Source organism: Tachypleus tridentatus, chromosome 8, assembly GCF_004210375.1.
Source record: "Tachypleus tridentatus isolate NWPU-2018 chromosome 8, ASM421037v1, whole genome shotgun sequence".
Classification (NCBI taxonomy): Eukaryota; Metazoa; Arthropoda; class Merostomata; order Xiphosura; family Limulidae; genus Tachypleus; species Tachypleus tridentatus.
This window is the reverse complement of record NC_134832.1, coordinates 138,527,118-138,543,702: the sequence shown is the minus strand read 5'-3', so window position 1 is coordinate 138,543,702 and position 16,585 is coordinate 138,527,118. Positions and strand designations below refer to the sequence as shown.

The following is a 16,585-nucleotide window of genomic DNA, read 5'->3' as shown; positions in this document are numbered from 1 at the left end:
AACGAGACAGTTTAATTGACATCATGAACGATTTATTAGAATAGCAAGCAATATTACCAGACACCTGTAATTTAGAATGTCACGTATCAAAACAAAATCTTACCAAAATATATAAATGTAAAACGAAAAAAACGAATTAATAAAATACCACTTGTAATTTTATATCAGTTCATGGTCAACATAAAATATTTGGTTGGTTTTTCTCGTATTCTAGTAACCTCCGCCGCATGCTGTGGATGAGGATATTGATGTAATCCACCGTGATTTAATTCCAGCTTGTCAATAGAAAGCACTGCAATTCAACTACACTAGCAATTTTCCAGCTAAGTTCTGCCCAAAATTTCTCAATTGGTTTACATTCTGGAAATTTTTTTGGCCATGAAAATCTTGTAATGTCCTCCTGGTCGAGACAATCGTATTCAATATATGCACTGTGAGAAATCATCTGAAACACAAAGTTATTGTTCAGGCTCTATCTACCTTTTCCTTGAGAATATGAAGAACAGTTTTTCAACCACGACGAATAGCTGCTCAAACGTGTACTGCACCTACTCCTGTGTGTTCCCTGTGAGACAGACAGCCTTCCCTCATCTGTTCTTCTTGATCGAATGTGTCCATGCCATTTCTGTCTTAATTGCAATACTTCTTTCAACCTTGATATGTTAACCTGATCAAAACACGATTATCTCGGGCAGTAATTTTCCGGTTTCAACCAATATACCTCCCTGAAACAATGTACACTGGGGCTACCTTACTGTTCTGGAAATGTCCATTGGCTATATACCATTTCTGGACAGTTTAACAATTTGAAGTTTTATAACTTCTGAGAAGTGACGAGTCATGACTCCACACAAGTACAGATAAATTGCCTGAACAAAACGTTGACCTGTTTCGACAAAAGTTATACCTAAACCACACCCTTTCACACAAAACAGGTTAATGCCTGTGTTTTGACGAACAAATAATCAAACCAACTTATACAGACCAAAGGAACAACTTTAGTGTGTTTTACCAATTAGACGCTACCTTTTCTGTTACTACTCAAACATTTACATTAGTAACTTCCCCATACATAATAACGTCAATACAGAACAGTATGTAAACATTTTGACCAAAACTGTACGATAGGAGCAATGGATCAGTTTATGTTTTTGTCTTCATCTGAAAGGAGCGATTAAATCATTGTAACTGTATTGAGAGTAATTCCACTAAAAAAAAATTACTGCTAATAATCGGCCTAATCGGAAACCTGCAGTAAGTTTTGTTGGTATTCGCATGTCTGTGCACGTGCACATGAATATCTGGACATCATTAACAGGTCAGTTTTCTTATAGAGAAACTTAACTCCGCACGTGGGTTCGAATTCACCGTCGCACCAAACATGCTCGCCCTTTCAGCGGTGGGGACGTTATAATGTAATGGTCAATCGCACTATTCGTTGGTAAAAGAATAGCCTAAGAGTTGGCGGTGGGTGGTAATGACTAGTTGCCTTTCGTCTAGTCTTACGCTGCTAAATTATGCTAAATTTTAGCGTTGTAAGTCCGCATACATACCGCTGAGCCACTGGGGGCCTATTCTTTAAGTGATCAAGCAACAGATGATACATATATTATTTCTGATCTCGCCAAATTAAGTTAATGAAAGACATCAAATTATTTCCAGGTAGTGTAAATATTCAATAATTGATGGCACAAGGAAGTTTTTGGATGTTTATTAGGTAAAGGTATATTTTGTTATTTCTTTATTATTATTTTGGTTAACACTCTTGGATATCTTAGAAGTTCATATGAAAGTTCGTTAGGTACAAATTTTCAGTTTTGCGTTTTACGGTTTTTATGGGAGTTTTTAATTTTTGGCCTGTAATTCGCTCCCCTTTAAATTTGGTACGAAAGTTCGCACGCCTTAACCCACCTGGCCATGCGGGGCCTATATATATATATACTTGCAATAACTTAATATTATCTATTGGTGTTTGTTCGAGCTTACCTTTCACGATAAGAACGAAATGTATTGTCTAAGTTTGTTATGTGGCCTGGCATGGCCAAGCGCGTAAGGCGTGCGACTCGTAATCCGAGGGTCGCGGGTTCGCGCCGGCGTCGCGCTAAACATGCTCGCCCTCCCAGCCGTGGGGGTGTATAATGTGACGGTGAATCTTACTATTCGTTGGTAAAAGAGTAGCCCAAGAGTTGGCGGTGGGTGGTGATGACTAGCTGCCTTCCCTCTAGTCTTACACTTCTAAATTAGGGACGGCTAGCACAGATAGCCCTCGAGTAGCTTTGTGCGAAATTCCAAAAACAAACAAAAAAAAAAAACAAAGTTTATTATTATTTAAACATTGTTATTGTTATTGTTATTGTAGACAAATGTTTCCCTAGCACGTGGTGAGTTCTAATAGTTTTTTATCTAATTATTTTAAGATGGAGGGTGAGATAAAAAAGACAAAACTTGATTATTTCGATAATGGTACTTCTTACAATCTTTCTCTGTGGGCAAATATGACATTAAATCTTCCAGTAAGTTCTGAACTTTTCGCTATCGCTAATGCATTTAATGATATAACACTACTGTACTCACAGTTATCGGCCTGCCCAGTACTTGAAACGTTCCCGGCTCGGCGTGCGCGATGTGATAAAATTATACAGTAAGTGGGTTTATAACACGTGCTCACGAACTTTACATTTAATCGGTACAGTAGCTTTGTTAGCAATTTCAAAATGATAATATTTCTTCCTTCCCTCTGTAAAACAACAACAACAAAACCCAGCAACAACAGCAAAAAAATATAAAAACATGTTACGGTTCAGTGCCTTCACTTCCGCCTTTCTATGATTACTAGTGTTCATCCTATTACACAGTTGCCATGGGAACGCTTTCATCTCAGGTAAATTGTTTCCTCTTGAACTTTAGAACGTTTCCATCCTTATGCTGGTAAAACACACATATATCGATTTATTGCTTGTCAAAAGTACTATTACGTTTTTTTTACTGTTAAAAAACTGCGAATTATGTTCTAGTGTATGGCAACAATGAAGGGTACATTCTGTTACATTTTTTACTAAAATTGTGGTTTGTGAGCAATCAGAAGCCCGGACGTGTGACTTCATAACGTATACGTGTATCTTTTCGTGGTTCCTTGTATAATAAATATAAAAGCTGCGAAGTTTTTTATTGTTCACATAAGGTTCTTTTAGTCCAGAGAGCTGGACGTGTTAGTTTTATTAAAACATGCATACCTGAAGATATGACGGGAGATAGCTAGACTTTTTAAGTTTTGGGTGTGTATATATATATATATACACTTTTACCTTTCCGGAAAAGCCAGGCAGTTTAAGGTATGGTTTTATTTAGTCGTTTCTTATTAGGTTGTATTACATAATTAATTCCCTTTTACGAAATGCAATCTCGAAAATACCGTATATGACGTACAAGCCTTATGTATTATTTGATTGGACGTACCCTCTGCTGGACTGCAGTTTCGCCTGTTCAAAGCTCATCAGCACAGTTTGGGTCAACGAACCATAGAAAAGCAGCTAGACATCTCATAAATCCCATAAATATTTTATGATACTGTCCAGAACAACGGTCGTAATGTTAGTATTATTATTCGCTACCTATTTTTGTTGAGTTTCTAAGAGTTTTTTTATTTATTAAGTGTCATTGATAAACAAGGTTTCGGTTTTGGACACCGCGAAAAAAGGTCATTTAAAAGGTTAGAAAGATATAATTTAAAATACGATGATGACCCACAAGCTAACATGGTTCACTTTGAGTCTACCAGTAATGAGATAAAGCGAATAGACAATGTTCTCAGACGTCATTCGATCCAGTTACACAGTGATCGTCACGTAGTCACATAATGCACATGTAAGACAAAAAGGAAGTAGCAGTGACAAAAGTGTAACCTTGTTCCAGTGATAACCTATAGTTCAACAGGAGACAATCATATATTTTCCGTACTTAAAAGCATGGTAATTAGTTTGGGTTCAACTCTTTAAATGACTGCTTCCAAGGTTCAGCTGTAAAGCCTAATTGAACTCTCTCTTACCACATTGACCCCTTCCATACTTAAATAAACTCTAACTTGTCTGTCTGTACTTTGAACTGTTCACATTATTACAGTTTCGTGTTTCGCTAATAATTCATGTGGACAATGTGACAGTTGCTCTGCATAGATCCACGCGCAAACAACCTTAATTAGTAGAATGACGCTTTCCTGTTTCCATGGTGACCAGGAAATGTCAGACGCAACGGGAGAACGACAGTCTTAAATGTAATAAGAACAGGATCTATTGAATTCATAAACAAAAGAAAAAACTGTTTCTACAAAATCACGTGCACACATCCATGTTACCTGTTTTTTAATAGTTGATCTCAGTTAGAAGTCTCTTTGGTTCTCTATAAAACAAATAATAACCTGTGATATACTTAAAGGTTAAAGGATACTGGGAGGTATTTATACCATATATGTCGTTCGGGTTTCTTAAAATGCTACAGTTACTCCTTACACTTTGGTATAGTTATTGTTGTTCTAATCTAGCTTATTTAGGAAGACACGCTGAAGATTAAGAGAGAGAACAGAATACGTGTTTTTGGCTTGTATCTGATCATCAGGTGTCGTGGTCACAGTGGCAACTTGAGACTCATGACAATTATGCATTAATTTCAGATTTGTAATGTGGAAGAAATCTACATGAAGAAGAAATACACACACATATATATATATATATACATGTAACCATGTAACACTTCAACTTTAATAAAATGATGACATTACCGTTTAAAGACACGTGTTTAACGTCCTACGGTTCAAGGACTTGCAACGCTAAAATTCATGGGTCGATTCCCATCAGGAAACACAGCAGAAAGTACAACAAACAGGTATGTTTTTTCTCTGATATTTTTATCGTATTACCCCAATTCATTTCTTAGGGCAATACATATTGTTATGACGAACAGCTCTCTGTTCACCAACAATCTAAAATATTTCAGATGTTTGAATATGCCATTTTCATTACCAAAAATCATGTTTTGATGAAAAAAAGAAATAACGTAAATAAATAAGTAATGAATATAGTTCGCCGAATACTAGCAGACAGTTGATTGTGACGTGTCAAATGTTATCCAAACAGCTAAAATAGTTATAATACTTCTGAACAGCTTACATTCCACCACTATACGAGGCCGACTTCATATTTTCCTACGCTCTTTCACGTTGCACTAATTAGCTGTGAATTGAGTGAAACAAGTCTGCTGTAGAGGAAATAACAAATTAAATATTAAGTTGGGAGTGCACGCCATCTTTTGACGAGGAAAATAAAGTCACAAAAACTACATATTTTTAACCATAAAAACTCCTTGATACTGCTCTAACGAAACGTATATATTTTTTGCAACATTAATACTTACGTACACGAGATACGTTTTCTATTTAAATGCGTGTATATCTTTTGAACCTCATAGTAAGAAATATACACTGCTGGCCAAAATCTTAAGGCCAATGAACATAAAGGAAAAATGTGCATTTTGCGTTCTTAGACTCAACCACTTATTTGAGTAGAGCTTCGAAAGATGAAGATAAGAAAAGGGAAAATAAAATAAAAAAACTTTTCAAGCATTTAATAGGAAATTGTGAACACTATGAAATTAGACTAAATACTAGCTGGTCAAAAGTTTAATACCATACTCAAACGAAGCGTCAATTATAATGGGTAAACACGTAACGAAATGTAGTCATTTGTGTTCAAGCATTAGCATTGTCAACATCTCCCACTGACATCTCCTGTGTTACATTGGGTAAAAACATGGCAAAGGTTAAAAGTTGACAGAGTTTGAACGTGACAGAATTGTCGAGCTGTAAAAACAAGATCTCTCTCAACGTGTCATCACTGGTGAGATTGGGCGAAGTAAAACTGCTGTTGCAAATCTCTTAAAAGACCTTGAGAGATACGGAACGAGAATTTCAAGTGGTCGGCCCAAGAAATTTTCACTGGCGTTGAGCAGGAGGATTCGACGGGTTGTCTGGCAAGACACCAGCCGATCGTCGAACCAGATTAAGGCCCTTAGGGACGCAGAATGCAGTTCAAGAACAGTAAGACAGCATCTACGAGAGAAAGGCTTTAAAAACCGTAAGTCTTCAAAGGCTACGCCTTCTTTCACACCACAAAACAGCTCGGTTAAACTTTGCTGAGAAGCACCAAATGTAGGACGTAGAAAAGTGAAAGAAAACATTTAACCTGGATGGTCCAGATGGCTTCCAACGTTACTGGCATGATAAGGATATCCAACCGGATATATTTTCTATACGACACAGTGAGGAGGTTCCATCATGATCCTGTGGTGCTTTTTTCTTCCATGGAACAATGGAACTTCAGGTTATACAGCGGCGTCAAACAGCAGCTGGCTACATTGGCATGTTAAAGAGAGCATCCTTATTGACTGAAGACTCTCGCTTGTGTGAAAATGACTGGATCTTTCAGCAGGACAACGCTGCAATCCACAATGCCCGCAGGACAAAGGCCTTCTTCATGGCGAATAACGTGATTCTTTTAGACCATACAGCGTATTGGCCCAAACTGAACCCCATTGAAAATGTTTGGGGGTGGATGGCAAGGGACGTCAATAGAAATGGACGTCAATTCCAAACAGTGCATGATCTTCGTGAAGCCATCTTCACCACTTGGAATACCATTCCAGCCAGCCTTCTGCAAACGCTTATATCGACCATGCCAAAGCGAATGTTTGAAGTTATTTGCAATGACGGCCGTGCAACTCACTACTGAGACCTCTCTTTGGGCATTTCCTACCCTGTTTAGGACTTCTTTTTGGTATGGTCTTAAACTTTTGACCAGCTAGTATTTAGGCTAATTTCATAGTGTTCACATTGAAACAAAGAGATGGTTAAAACGCTCTATTTTGTCACTTAAACTTGTTTAAAGAAGTAGTGTTGAGTCTGTTGGTCGTTTAAACAACAATAGAAAATTAACCAATATGTTCTCAAAGAATAAATGCTTTTCTACGGTGGTTAAAATGTTTCATAGTAAAATGCCTAACAGAGCTTAGTATCATAAATAAAAAAAAAATATATGTTATTGAAACCAAATCGTTCGTTTAACGGTTTCGTTTTGAGTTTATTCGCTGACTAAGTATTATTTTATTACAAGTTACAGATTTTACAGTAAGGAAGCTTTATTTGTTAGAACAGGTACGTCATCTCTGTCACTATTTTAAAGTACAGTGTGACCAAGTAAGTGATCGATACGTCCCCTAATTTTTGAAGTGACGACTAGAAGGAAAGCAATTAGTAAACGTCACCATTTATTCTAGTCTTTATCGACAAATAATTATTTGGCAATCACGTTATTACGAGCATGTTCAGTGACAAGTTTCTGTTCGGCGACCTTTTGTTCTTGAAAGCCAATCCCAGAACAAATTTATTTGGCAAAGTCTCATTTGATTTTTCTGCAACACACAAATTTAAACTGCTTTGTTTGTCTATAAATCATATCCTTGTACAGAGAATAAAAAAATATAGGTTTAGTTGTCCTGAAGTGCAAGGCTACACAATGTTCTGTAAACAAAAGTTACTGAACCCCTACTTTTAGCATTGCAATCCTTCATAGTTAATACTGAGCCTCTTTTCGAGCAAAAATAGAATGGTGGAGTTTATTTTAAGGTTAAAGAAAAGGGAGGCCGTCAAGTATCGGATCATGTTTTATCTCTAAGATTACAAAAACAGTGCTATATTTGTGTTTTCCATGATATTTAGTAATCGACCAATTACGTTTAAACAACAACAAAAAATTGTCTTCAAAGAAACAAAAATTAAACTGTGCAAGGTTGATTATTTAAACTAATGGCTGCCTTGTTTTGTGAAATGCGACACGATTATAGGTCTAAAATAATAACAGGCTTAGAGAATGGCTTGTTACAGTTATCAGTAATGAGCTGCTCCGAGCGCAGTGGCACGACAATTTGTCTGCGTACGTTCGATGCTTCAAATCGAGTTTTCATACCCATGTGTAGCTCTGTACATAACTACAAATATAAAGGTAATGGGTTCATTCTTACCTATTTTCTATGTCTTTAGGTTAACTTATAATGAAGCACTTTATAAACTGATACAGGCCTATTTGAATAGTTTCACATGGTTCCGTATTTCAATGATCTCATATAAATCTGACTGTCTCACTTCTGTCTTTAAACTCCCAAGTGTGACTTCACAAAGAGAGCACTGTTATATTCTTCTCAGTTTTCAATTGTTTAAAAAAAAACAAAAACGTTTGTATTCAACTGAAAGGAGACCGAGTTTAAGAAAAGTTTTTATATCTTATCAAATGGCTAGGTGGTTAGGGGGCGCTCGAGTCGCAATCTAAGGATCTAAGGTTCGAATCCCTGTCACACCAAACATGTTCGCTCTTTCAACCGTGGGGGCGTTATAATGTGACTGTCACTTCCGCTATTTGTTGGTAAAAGAGTAGTCCAAGAGTTGGCGGTGGGTAGTGATGACCAGCTGCCTTCCTTCCAGTCTTACATTGCTAAATTAGGGACGGCTACCGCAGATAGCCCTATTGTAGCTTTGCGCGAAATTCAAGACAAATAAACCAACAACATCTTATCAAATAATAAAATTATTTTTTAATTCTTTCTCATATTAGTGTTTTATTATTTTCAATGTGTTCATTTTTTATCTCCAATAAAGTTATTTAATTTACTTTAAAATGATTATTGAAGCTTAACGTTTTACAGAGAAAGGGTCAACAGAGAGATGTTCGTTTGTCAGCGTTGGTTTGATCAATATTGTTGTGGTCAGAGCTGAGAAAATGAACGGGAGTGCTACGTGGATGTAGTTAGTGACGGATGTGGTCGAAGAGGATGTCCGGTTCTTGGCTCTTGGTGAAAGTGTTGTCGAATACACCAAAGTCATGATGAAATATAAATCAGTACTAATAACAGTAAAGTGTTTGAAAATCCGCTTTCACAGGACAGACGCAGTGTAATTTTTCTGTCCTGTGCTCTAGTTGGAAAGGAAACATGATGGATAGACGTGAACGCTCATATTGCTGTTTCTATTAATTAATTTATTTTTTCTTCCGGTCGTTGTTGTGAGGATAGACACGTTTAAAGGGGGCTCTGGTGATTGTGCGCAGGGAAGTTGTTAGTTTATTTCTTGTGTCAGCCTGGTCGTAATGTTTATGGCTTTCGCTAGCTTTCCTTATTAAAAAGATGCACACGTGCATGCGCGAATGCATGTGGATACAATAAGTAATAAAACAAACAATCGTTTATATGTAATTCTATAAAACAAAACAAAAAAAATGTATAAATGCAAAACACAAAATGGGTAACCATAAATTTATTTGTATTTCCGCATAAACCCAACAAACCTTCATACCAAATTTGGTGAAGATCTGTCTAAAGGTGGCAAAGTAGTAGTAAACAAAACGCAAAAACACCCATAATGTATATGGATAAAATAAGTAATAATACACAGGTGCACACTCTTAGGTCTACTTAGTATGGGTGAACAATTTTAGGCTTTAGGTTTTTTCCTTTTGGAACTATGATGGGCACATTTCTTTTGTAAACCGGCATGGCCAGGTGAATTAAAGCGTTCGACTCGTAATCCGAGGGTCGCGGGTTCGAATCCCCCTCGCACCAAACATGCTCGCCCTTTCAGCCGTGGAGGCGTTATAATGTGATGGTCAAACCCACTATCGTCAGTAAAAGAGTAGCCCAAGAGTTGGCGGTGGGTGGAGATGATTAGCTACCTTCCCTCTAGTCTTACACTAAATTAGGGACGGCTAGCGCAGATAGCTCTCGTGTAGCTTTGAGAGAAATTCAAAAACCAAACAAACAAACAATTTCTTGTGTATGCGGTATTTCGTATAAAACGGCGCACAGGCGCATACGTACTTAAATAAGTAATGATACCTAAGTACCAACACTCTGGGTCTGTTTAGTATGGGTTCAGAATTTCAGTTTTCTAGGTTCTTTTCTCTTCGAGCTATGGCAGTTAAACATACACAGGCACTCAAATAAGCACGCACAGAAGTGCGTATCTGTATGTAATTTCTATTTATAATATGAGGAACTATTTCTTTTATATGTGAGTTTTTGCTAGCAAACCTCATTAAAAAGAGCTGTCGTAGTTAAGATAAGTTATAATGCTTGGATGCGCACCCTCACGGTCCACTTAGTATAAATGTAAAATTTCGGTTTTGTGGGTTATTTCCTCTTAGAGTAATGGTGGTCACATTTCTTTTCTCATTGGTTTTTTACATAAAAAGATGCGCACGCATATATGTAATTAATGATAACCAATGCACATCCTCAGTATTGTTGCAAAGCTTTAGGTTTCTAGGTTCTTTCCCCTTTGAACTACGGTAGTCACGCTTCTTTTTTATGTGTTTTTCGCTACTTTACGTCACAAAAAGATGCGCGTGCACTTACATGGATAAATAATAATACCCAATTTCATATCCTCATGGCTCAGTTAGTAAGTGTACAAAATTTCATGTTTCTGGGTTCTTTCCTCTTGGAGTTATGGTCATCACACACACACACACAGACAAACTTTTGTTATTATTGGTAGATATACATACATATAGAGTTTAATATACAATAATACTAGTCTTAATTTTAATACACCCTTCGTTTTTAAAAACTGTCTTTTGTGAAACATCCTAGAATATTCGAAGAAGAATCTGTTAATATTTTATCACAATAAGACTGGTAACAATTCGTATCGTGTTTTGATTGGTCACTACACGGTTTCCACGGAATAAGAATAGAATAGTATCTCAACTGCATCTATCCAATCTGAAGAATTCTGGTGTTGGGGGAAGGGCCTCAAAAGCAGTGAGTGGCGTCCTCTGCTGTTATACTCTTGTACTGAAAACTTGTATGGAGCCAGTAAAGGTAGATACTATAGAATTAGTAGCTTTCATGTTGTTTAATTCTATCCCATAAACAACCGATCGAACAATGATATGACAAAAATACTACGTTCTGGTCTGATATTGAAAATTTATGAATCATCGCATTTTGTATTGTAATTTTTTATTGTGCTCCTTGAACTATTTGGTAAGACAAAAGTTAGAAGTAAGTAGAAACATTATATCAAATTTAAACCACTGTCACTAAGTTTGTAGCAGCCTCCACTCTGTGTTTTAAATTGTGAAAGTTAAAATATTATTTTTGTTTCCCTTGGTAACTTATTTCGTTATACATGTTTGTTAGTGTTAATACCAATATATGTTATTTCTATTTTATTTGCACATTCCCTTTTGTCCCTCGTACTTTATTGCAGAATCCCTTTCCGAGTTCTCATATCAATACCATGGTAAACGTGGGGGATACTTTCGGTGGCCATCTCCGCAAGGCGTCATCTCTAACTCCTGTAGTTTCCGAGAAGACTAGCCGCTACGGGCTGAACCCACTTGACAAGTCAACCAGCCTTCCTAGCATTTCTTTAAAAATGTTACAACACAACAAGTACAATAGATATCGAGACGACAATGCAGTAGAAAGGGCCTGTAAAAATGATCAAGTCATTCAGGTGACGCCATCTACAATCGCTTCATCTCTCCCGGCGCTTAACAACAGTAGGCACCATTTTTTAAACCACTCCAAGATGCCAGACGCTAGAACCGACTTTCCACTCAGTCGTCAACTGTATAATAACTACAGTGGAAAAAGTCGGGACCAAATTTCTCTGAAAAGTCGCTCCCTGGATGAGAGTCCTGAACACTTCTCAGGGGATCACCATCGCCACGTGGAATCGAACTCTTGTAGTCACTCTCGTCTTGATTATTATGGCAGAAGGCTACCGCTTAGTCCACAGGGTAATTACTGTTAAAGACTATTACATGGTAACCTGTAGCATGAAGTGTAATTTATTTCGTGAACTTGTAGGTTATTCTTTCTGTCCCATAAGAACATAAGTTATAAGAACGTTTCCAACTAACGATTAATAATCTTAAAGTACCCGTTTTTTTTTCATTATAGAAGTGTTGAGGTACTATTCTTCGAGACTATGTTTATTCGAACGAGCGGAAATTAAGCAATATTTGGAAGTGTGGTTTTAGGCCTAGAAGCTAGTAAAATAGAAGGAGATGAAGGAGCTTTACAAAACAATAGTTACGATGATGAAAATGGCTCCTATCTTAAGGTAAGTTTAGTTGAAGGGTTTCATTTGTTTATCCACAGATGTATGATATCTGAGAAATATATGTAAAAGATAAAAACGGTTTGTTACTAACGTAATTAGTCTCTGTAATTAAGAAGTTGCTCAATTTTCACTCGTGTGTGTGTATATTTTCCTTTTTTCTGCAGTATTATAACTGTTTTTTTTTTTACAATCGATTAGGCATAAGGGCTTATAACACCAGAATTCGGGGCTCGCTTCCTTCAGCAAACGGCCCAGCATGGTTAGGTGTTTAGAGCTCTTGACTCGTAATCTGAAAGTCGGGAGTTCAACTCCTCGTCTCATCAAACAAGTTCACCTTTTCAGCCGTGGGGGCGTTATAATGTTATGATCAATCCCACTATACATTGGTCAAAGAATAAACCATAAATTGGCAGTGGGTGGTGATAACTAGCTGCCTTCCCTTTAGTCTTTCATTGCTAAATTAGAGAAAGCTAGATCAGATAGCTCTCGTGTAGATTTTTTTGCGAAATTCAATAGAAACCAAATCCTCAGCAAACAGACCAGGTAGTATATTAGGTGGCTTTGCTGTAAAAACGAAACAAAATTTTTGAAGAGATTTGTCCGTTTTAACTCAATAGTTTTTTAAGCAATTTAATTTTAAAGCCGTTTCTAATTACCAGTTTCATTACAAAATATTCTTAGGTCCAGTTTTAACAGCTCATGTAATGTTTCCGTAGTGTAAGAAAGTTACTACTTTTTTCAATACGATATGTATATATGTATAAATAAGATTCCAGCTTTATGGTAGTTCTGATTTCTTCCACCAGGTGCTCCATGATCACATTGCCTACCGCTACGAGATCTTAGAGGTGATTGGCAAAGGATCGTTTGGTGAGGTTATTCGCGCACTCGATTACAAGAGAAACCAACAGGTAGCGCTGAAGATCATAAGAAATAAGAAGAGGTGGGTTAATTTCGAAAACAAAACACGACAAAACACGGAGATATATAATAGCGTAAATACCATTTAAATTTTGTTTATTTGTAGTTCAACACAAAACTACATAAGGGGCGATTTGGGCTCTGCCCACCACGGGTATCGGTTTGTATTGTTTGTTTTGAATTTCGCACAAAGCTACTCGAGGGCTATCTGTGCTAGCCGTTCCTAATTTAGCAGTGTAAGACTACAGGAAAGGCAGCTAGTCATCACCCCCCACCGCCAACTCTTGGGCTACTCTTTTACCAACGAATAGTGGGATTGACCGTTACATTATAACGCCCCCATGGCTGAAAAGGCGAGCATGTTTGGCGCGACGGGGATGCGAACGCGTGACCATCAGATTACGAGTCGCACGCCTTAACACGCTTGGCCATGCCGGGCCTATCGATTTGTAGCATTGTAAGTCCGTTAACATACAGTGTGTGTGTTTTTCTTATAGTAAAACCACACTGAAGTATCTGTTGTGTCCACCAATGGGGATCAAACCCTTATTTTGGCGTCGTAAATCCATAGACTTTCCGCTGTACCAACGGGGCACTCTAACTTACAATTATGCCACTGGGGGAGTATTATTTAATTTATTTCTAAGGGAAACTTTGAACTCCAGTAACTTAAATTGTTCTGTATAAAGAATTTGTTTGTTTTTGTTTTGTTTTTTAATTTCGCGCAAAGCTGCACGAGGACTATCTGTGCTACTCGTCCCTAATTTAACAGTGTAAGACTAGAGGGAAAGCAGCTATTCATCACCACCCACTGCCAACTCTTGGGCTACTCTTTTACCAACGAATAGTGGGATTGATCGTCACATTATACACCCCCACGGCTGAAAGGGCGAGCATGTTTGGTGCGACGGGGAGTCGAACGCCTTAACAAGTCTGGCTATGTCGGGTCTCCATATAAAGTCATAATGAAAATTGGAATTATATATTTCTACCTGTAGAACTGCACTACAGAGTATTATTGAATTTTGCTATTCTAATCTTTGTTGATAACGAAAATAAGGGAGAATAAGTTAGTTCATCAGATTATGTTTGTTTGAATTGACATGTAAAGGAAAGTATTGATTGTATTATTATAATTTAAGCACTAAGAAACTATCTTCAAATTCATAAACGTTTTTTTTTTTCACTTAAAATACAACAATAATCACAGTAGCGGTCCGTGATGATGACGAGATAACTTACTTAAAGTTAAAATGTATCTCAGGACGACTAATATGGATATTAATACTTTTAAGAAAATAAAACAGAAAACGACGTTCTGACCTGAAGACGACCTAAGGTCGAAACGTTGTTCTCTTTTTCATTTTGGTAAAAATGTTAATACTCATACCAGCCGTCCTGAGATACAATAGCTGTCCGTCAGTTCTCAACCAACTGTTTAATTTTATTGTTTGTCAATGAGCATTATTTACATATGTAAGTAGGTCAGTAACCTTTCTTCACCAGAGGTCAACTCGTTCATGTCACGATTTCAGAAGTTTTGTTTGTTTTTGTTCAACTGAACTGGTATGAAGGTAATATGTTTTTAAGGTCTTTCTTTCTTTTAATGTTCTGTGAGCTGCATCACTGTGATTTATCTACATCTCTTATTTGTAGGTTCCACCAGCAAGCTCTAACTGAAGTCAAGATTTTAGAACACTTGTACAGGAAAGACAGTGATGGTTACCACAATGTTATTCGTATGCTAGGACATTTTTACTTTCGTAACCATTTATGTATAACTTTTGAACTCATGGGGTAAGTATAGGTCTTGGGTTACTGTTACGATTCATCAGTGCCTAAGAAAGCATTCCCGTAAACATCTGGTTACAATATAGAAAGTTAGCTACTATATAAACATAAACGTTTGAACTGAGCTACACCACGAACTTAAATAGAATACAATATTGATGGAATTCAATATATTATTATAATGCAAATATAATTACATATAATAATAATATTTTTTTATCACCTGAGAATTTTTTTACAAATCGGGGATAAAAAACACTATAACTTAGAACGATCGATAATACTTTCACGTCGCGATAGGTCTAGAGAAATCTATAGCCAGTGGTTGTCATCATTTTAAGCATAACAGAATGTGATCCTATTTCAATAAAAATGACCCCTAGTGGCACAGCAGTATGTCTGCGACTTACAATGCTAGAAATCGGGTTTTTATGCTCATAGTGGGCAGAACATAAATAGCCAATTGTGTAACTTTGTGCTTAATCAGAAACATAATGAAAACAATTCACTCACGTAAGAGTACACATGGCATTTACTGAAAAAAATTACGTAATGACGAGAAGTGAATGTAATTTTCCACTTTAATTCAGGAATTACAGTAGAACATGTCAAGTTTTCAAGACAATAAAACCATCGCAGACCTGTGTAATTAATACGAATAAAATCTTTGTAAGTTCTCTAACTACTAAGGTAATAAAATTAGGCTACCTACAAACAACGCAACTTTAATTAACAAATATACTTCAAAAGGCTGACAGTAAGATTAAACATTTGTTGACTGAAAGTTATACAAATGTATATATATATATGTGTGTGTGAAAGTTATATACAAATGTTTATATATATGTGTGTGTGAAAGTTATATACAAATGTTTATATATATGTGTGTGTGAAAGTTATATACAAATGTATATATATATATGTGTGTGAAAGTTATATACAAATGTTTATATATATGTGTGTGTGAAAGTTATATACAAATGTTTATATATATGTGTGTGTGAAAGTTATATACAAATGTTTATATATATGTGTGTGTGAAAGTTATATACAAATGTATATATATATATGTGTGTGAAAGTTATATACAAATGTTTATATATATGTGTGTGTGAAAGTTATATCCAAATGTTTATATATATGTGTGTGTGAAAGTTATATACAAATGTTTATATATATGTGTGTGTGAAAGTTATATACAAATGTATATATATATGTGTGTGTGAAAGTTATATACAAATGTTTATATATATGTGTGTGTGAAAGTTATATACAAATGTTTATATATATGTGTGTGTGTGAAAGTTATATACAAATTTTTATATATATGGGTGTGTGTCTGTGTAAGATTTGGAGATTATGATTGACATTTTCAGGATGAATCTTTATGATCTAATAAAGCAAAACAACTACCAAGGTTTGAGCCTAGAACTCATTCGAAACTTCAGTTACTCCATTGTGCAGTGTCTGCGGTTGTTGTACAGGGAAAACATCATCCACTGTGATTTAAAGCCTGTAAGTATCTTCCGTCATCTATTTCTAGTGTTTTATAACAAAATTAGTGTCTATTATTCTTGAACGGATACTTATTATAGCCTTCAGATAGTATAAGATATTGCCTAACTAGATTTATTTAATCATGTGCTACGTTAAGACTAAGTTATTATGGTATTAATGGTAAACTATGTAAATATTAACAGGATA

General features: G+C 36.2%; 1 pseudogene across 1 annotated transcript in view; it reads left to right on the top strand.

Annotated features, from left to right (window-relative positions):
- Nucleotides 1-16,585, top strand: part of LOC143223602 (dual specificity tyrosine-phosphorylation-regulated kinase 4-like) — a 64,763-nt pseudogene that overhangs the window by 31,471 nt on the left and 16,707 nt on the right. Inside the window, exons 2-6 of the transcript XR_013012974.1 lie at nucleotides 11,309-11,843; nucleotides 12,007-12,169; nucleotides 12,976-13,112; nucleotides 14,747-14,887; nucleotides 16,258-16,396. The product of XR_013012974.1 is annotated as a dual specificity tyrosine-phosphorylation-regulated kinase 4-like (transcript). The remainder of the gene's footprint in view (nucleotides 1-11,308; nucleotides 11,844-12,006; nucleotides 12,170-12,975; nucleotides 13,113-14,746; nucleotides 14,888-16,257; nucleotides 16,397-16,585) is intronic.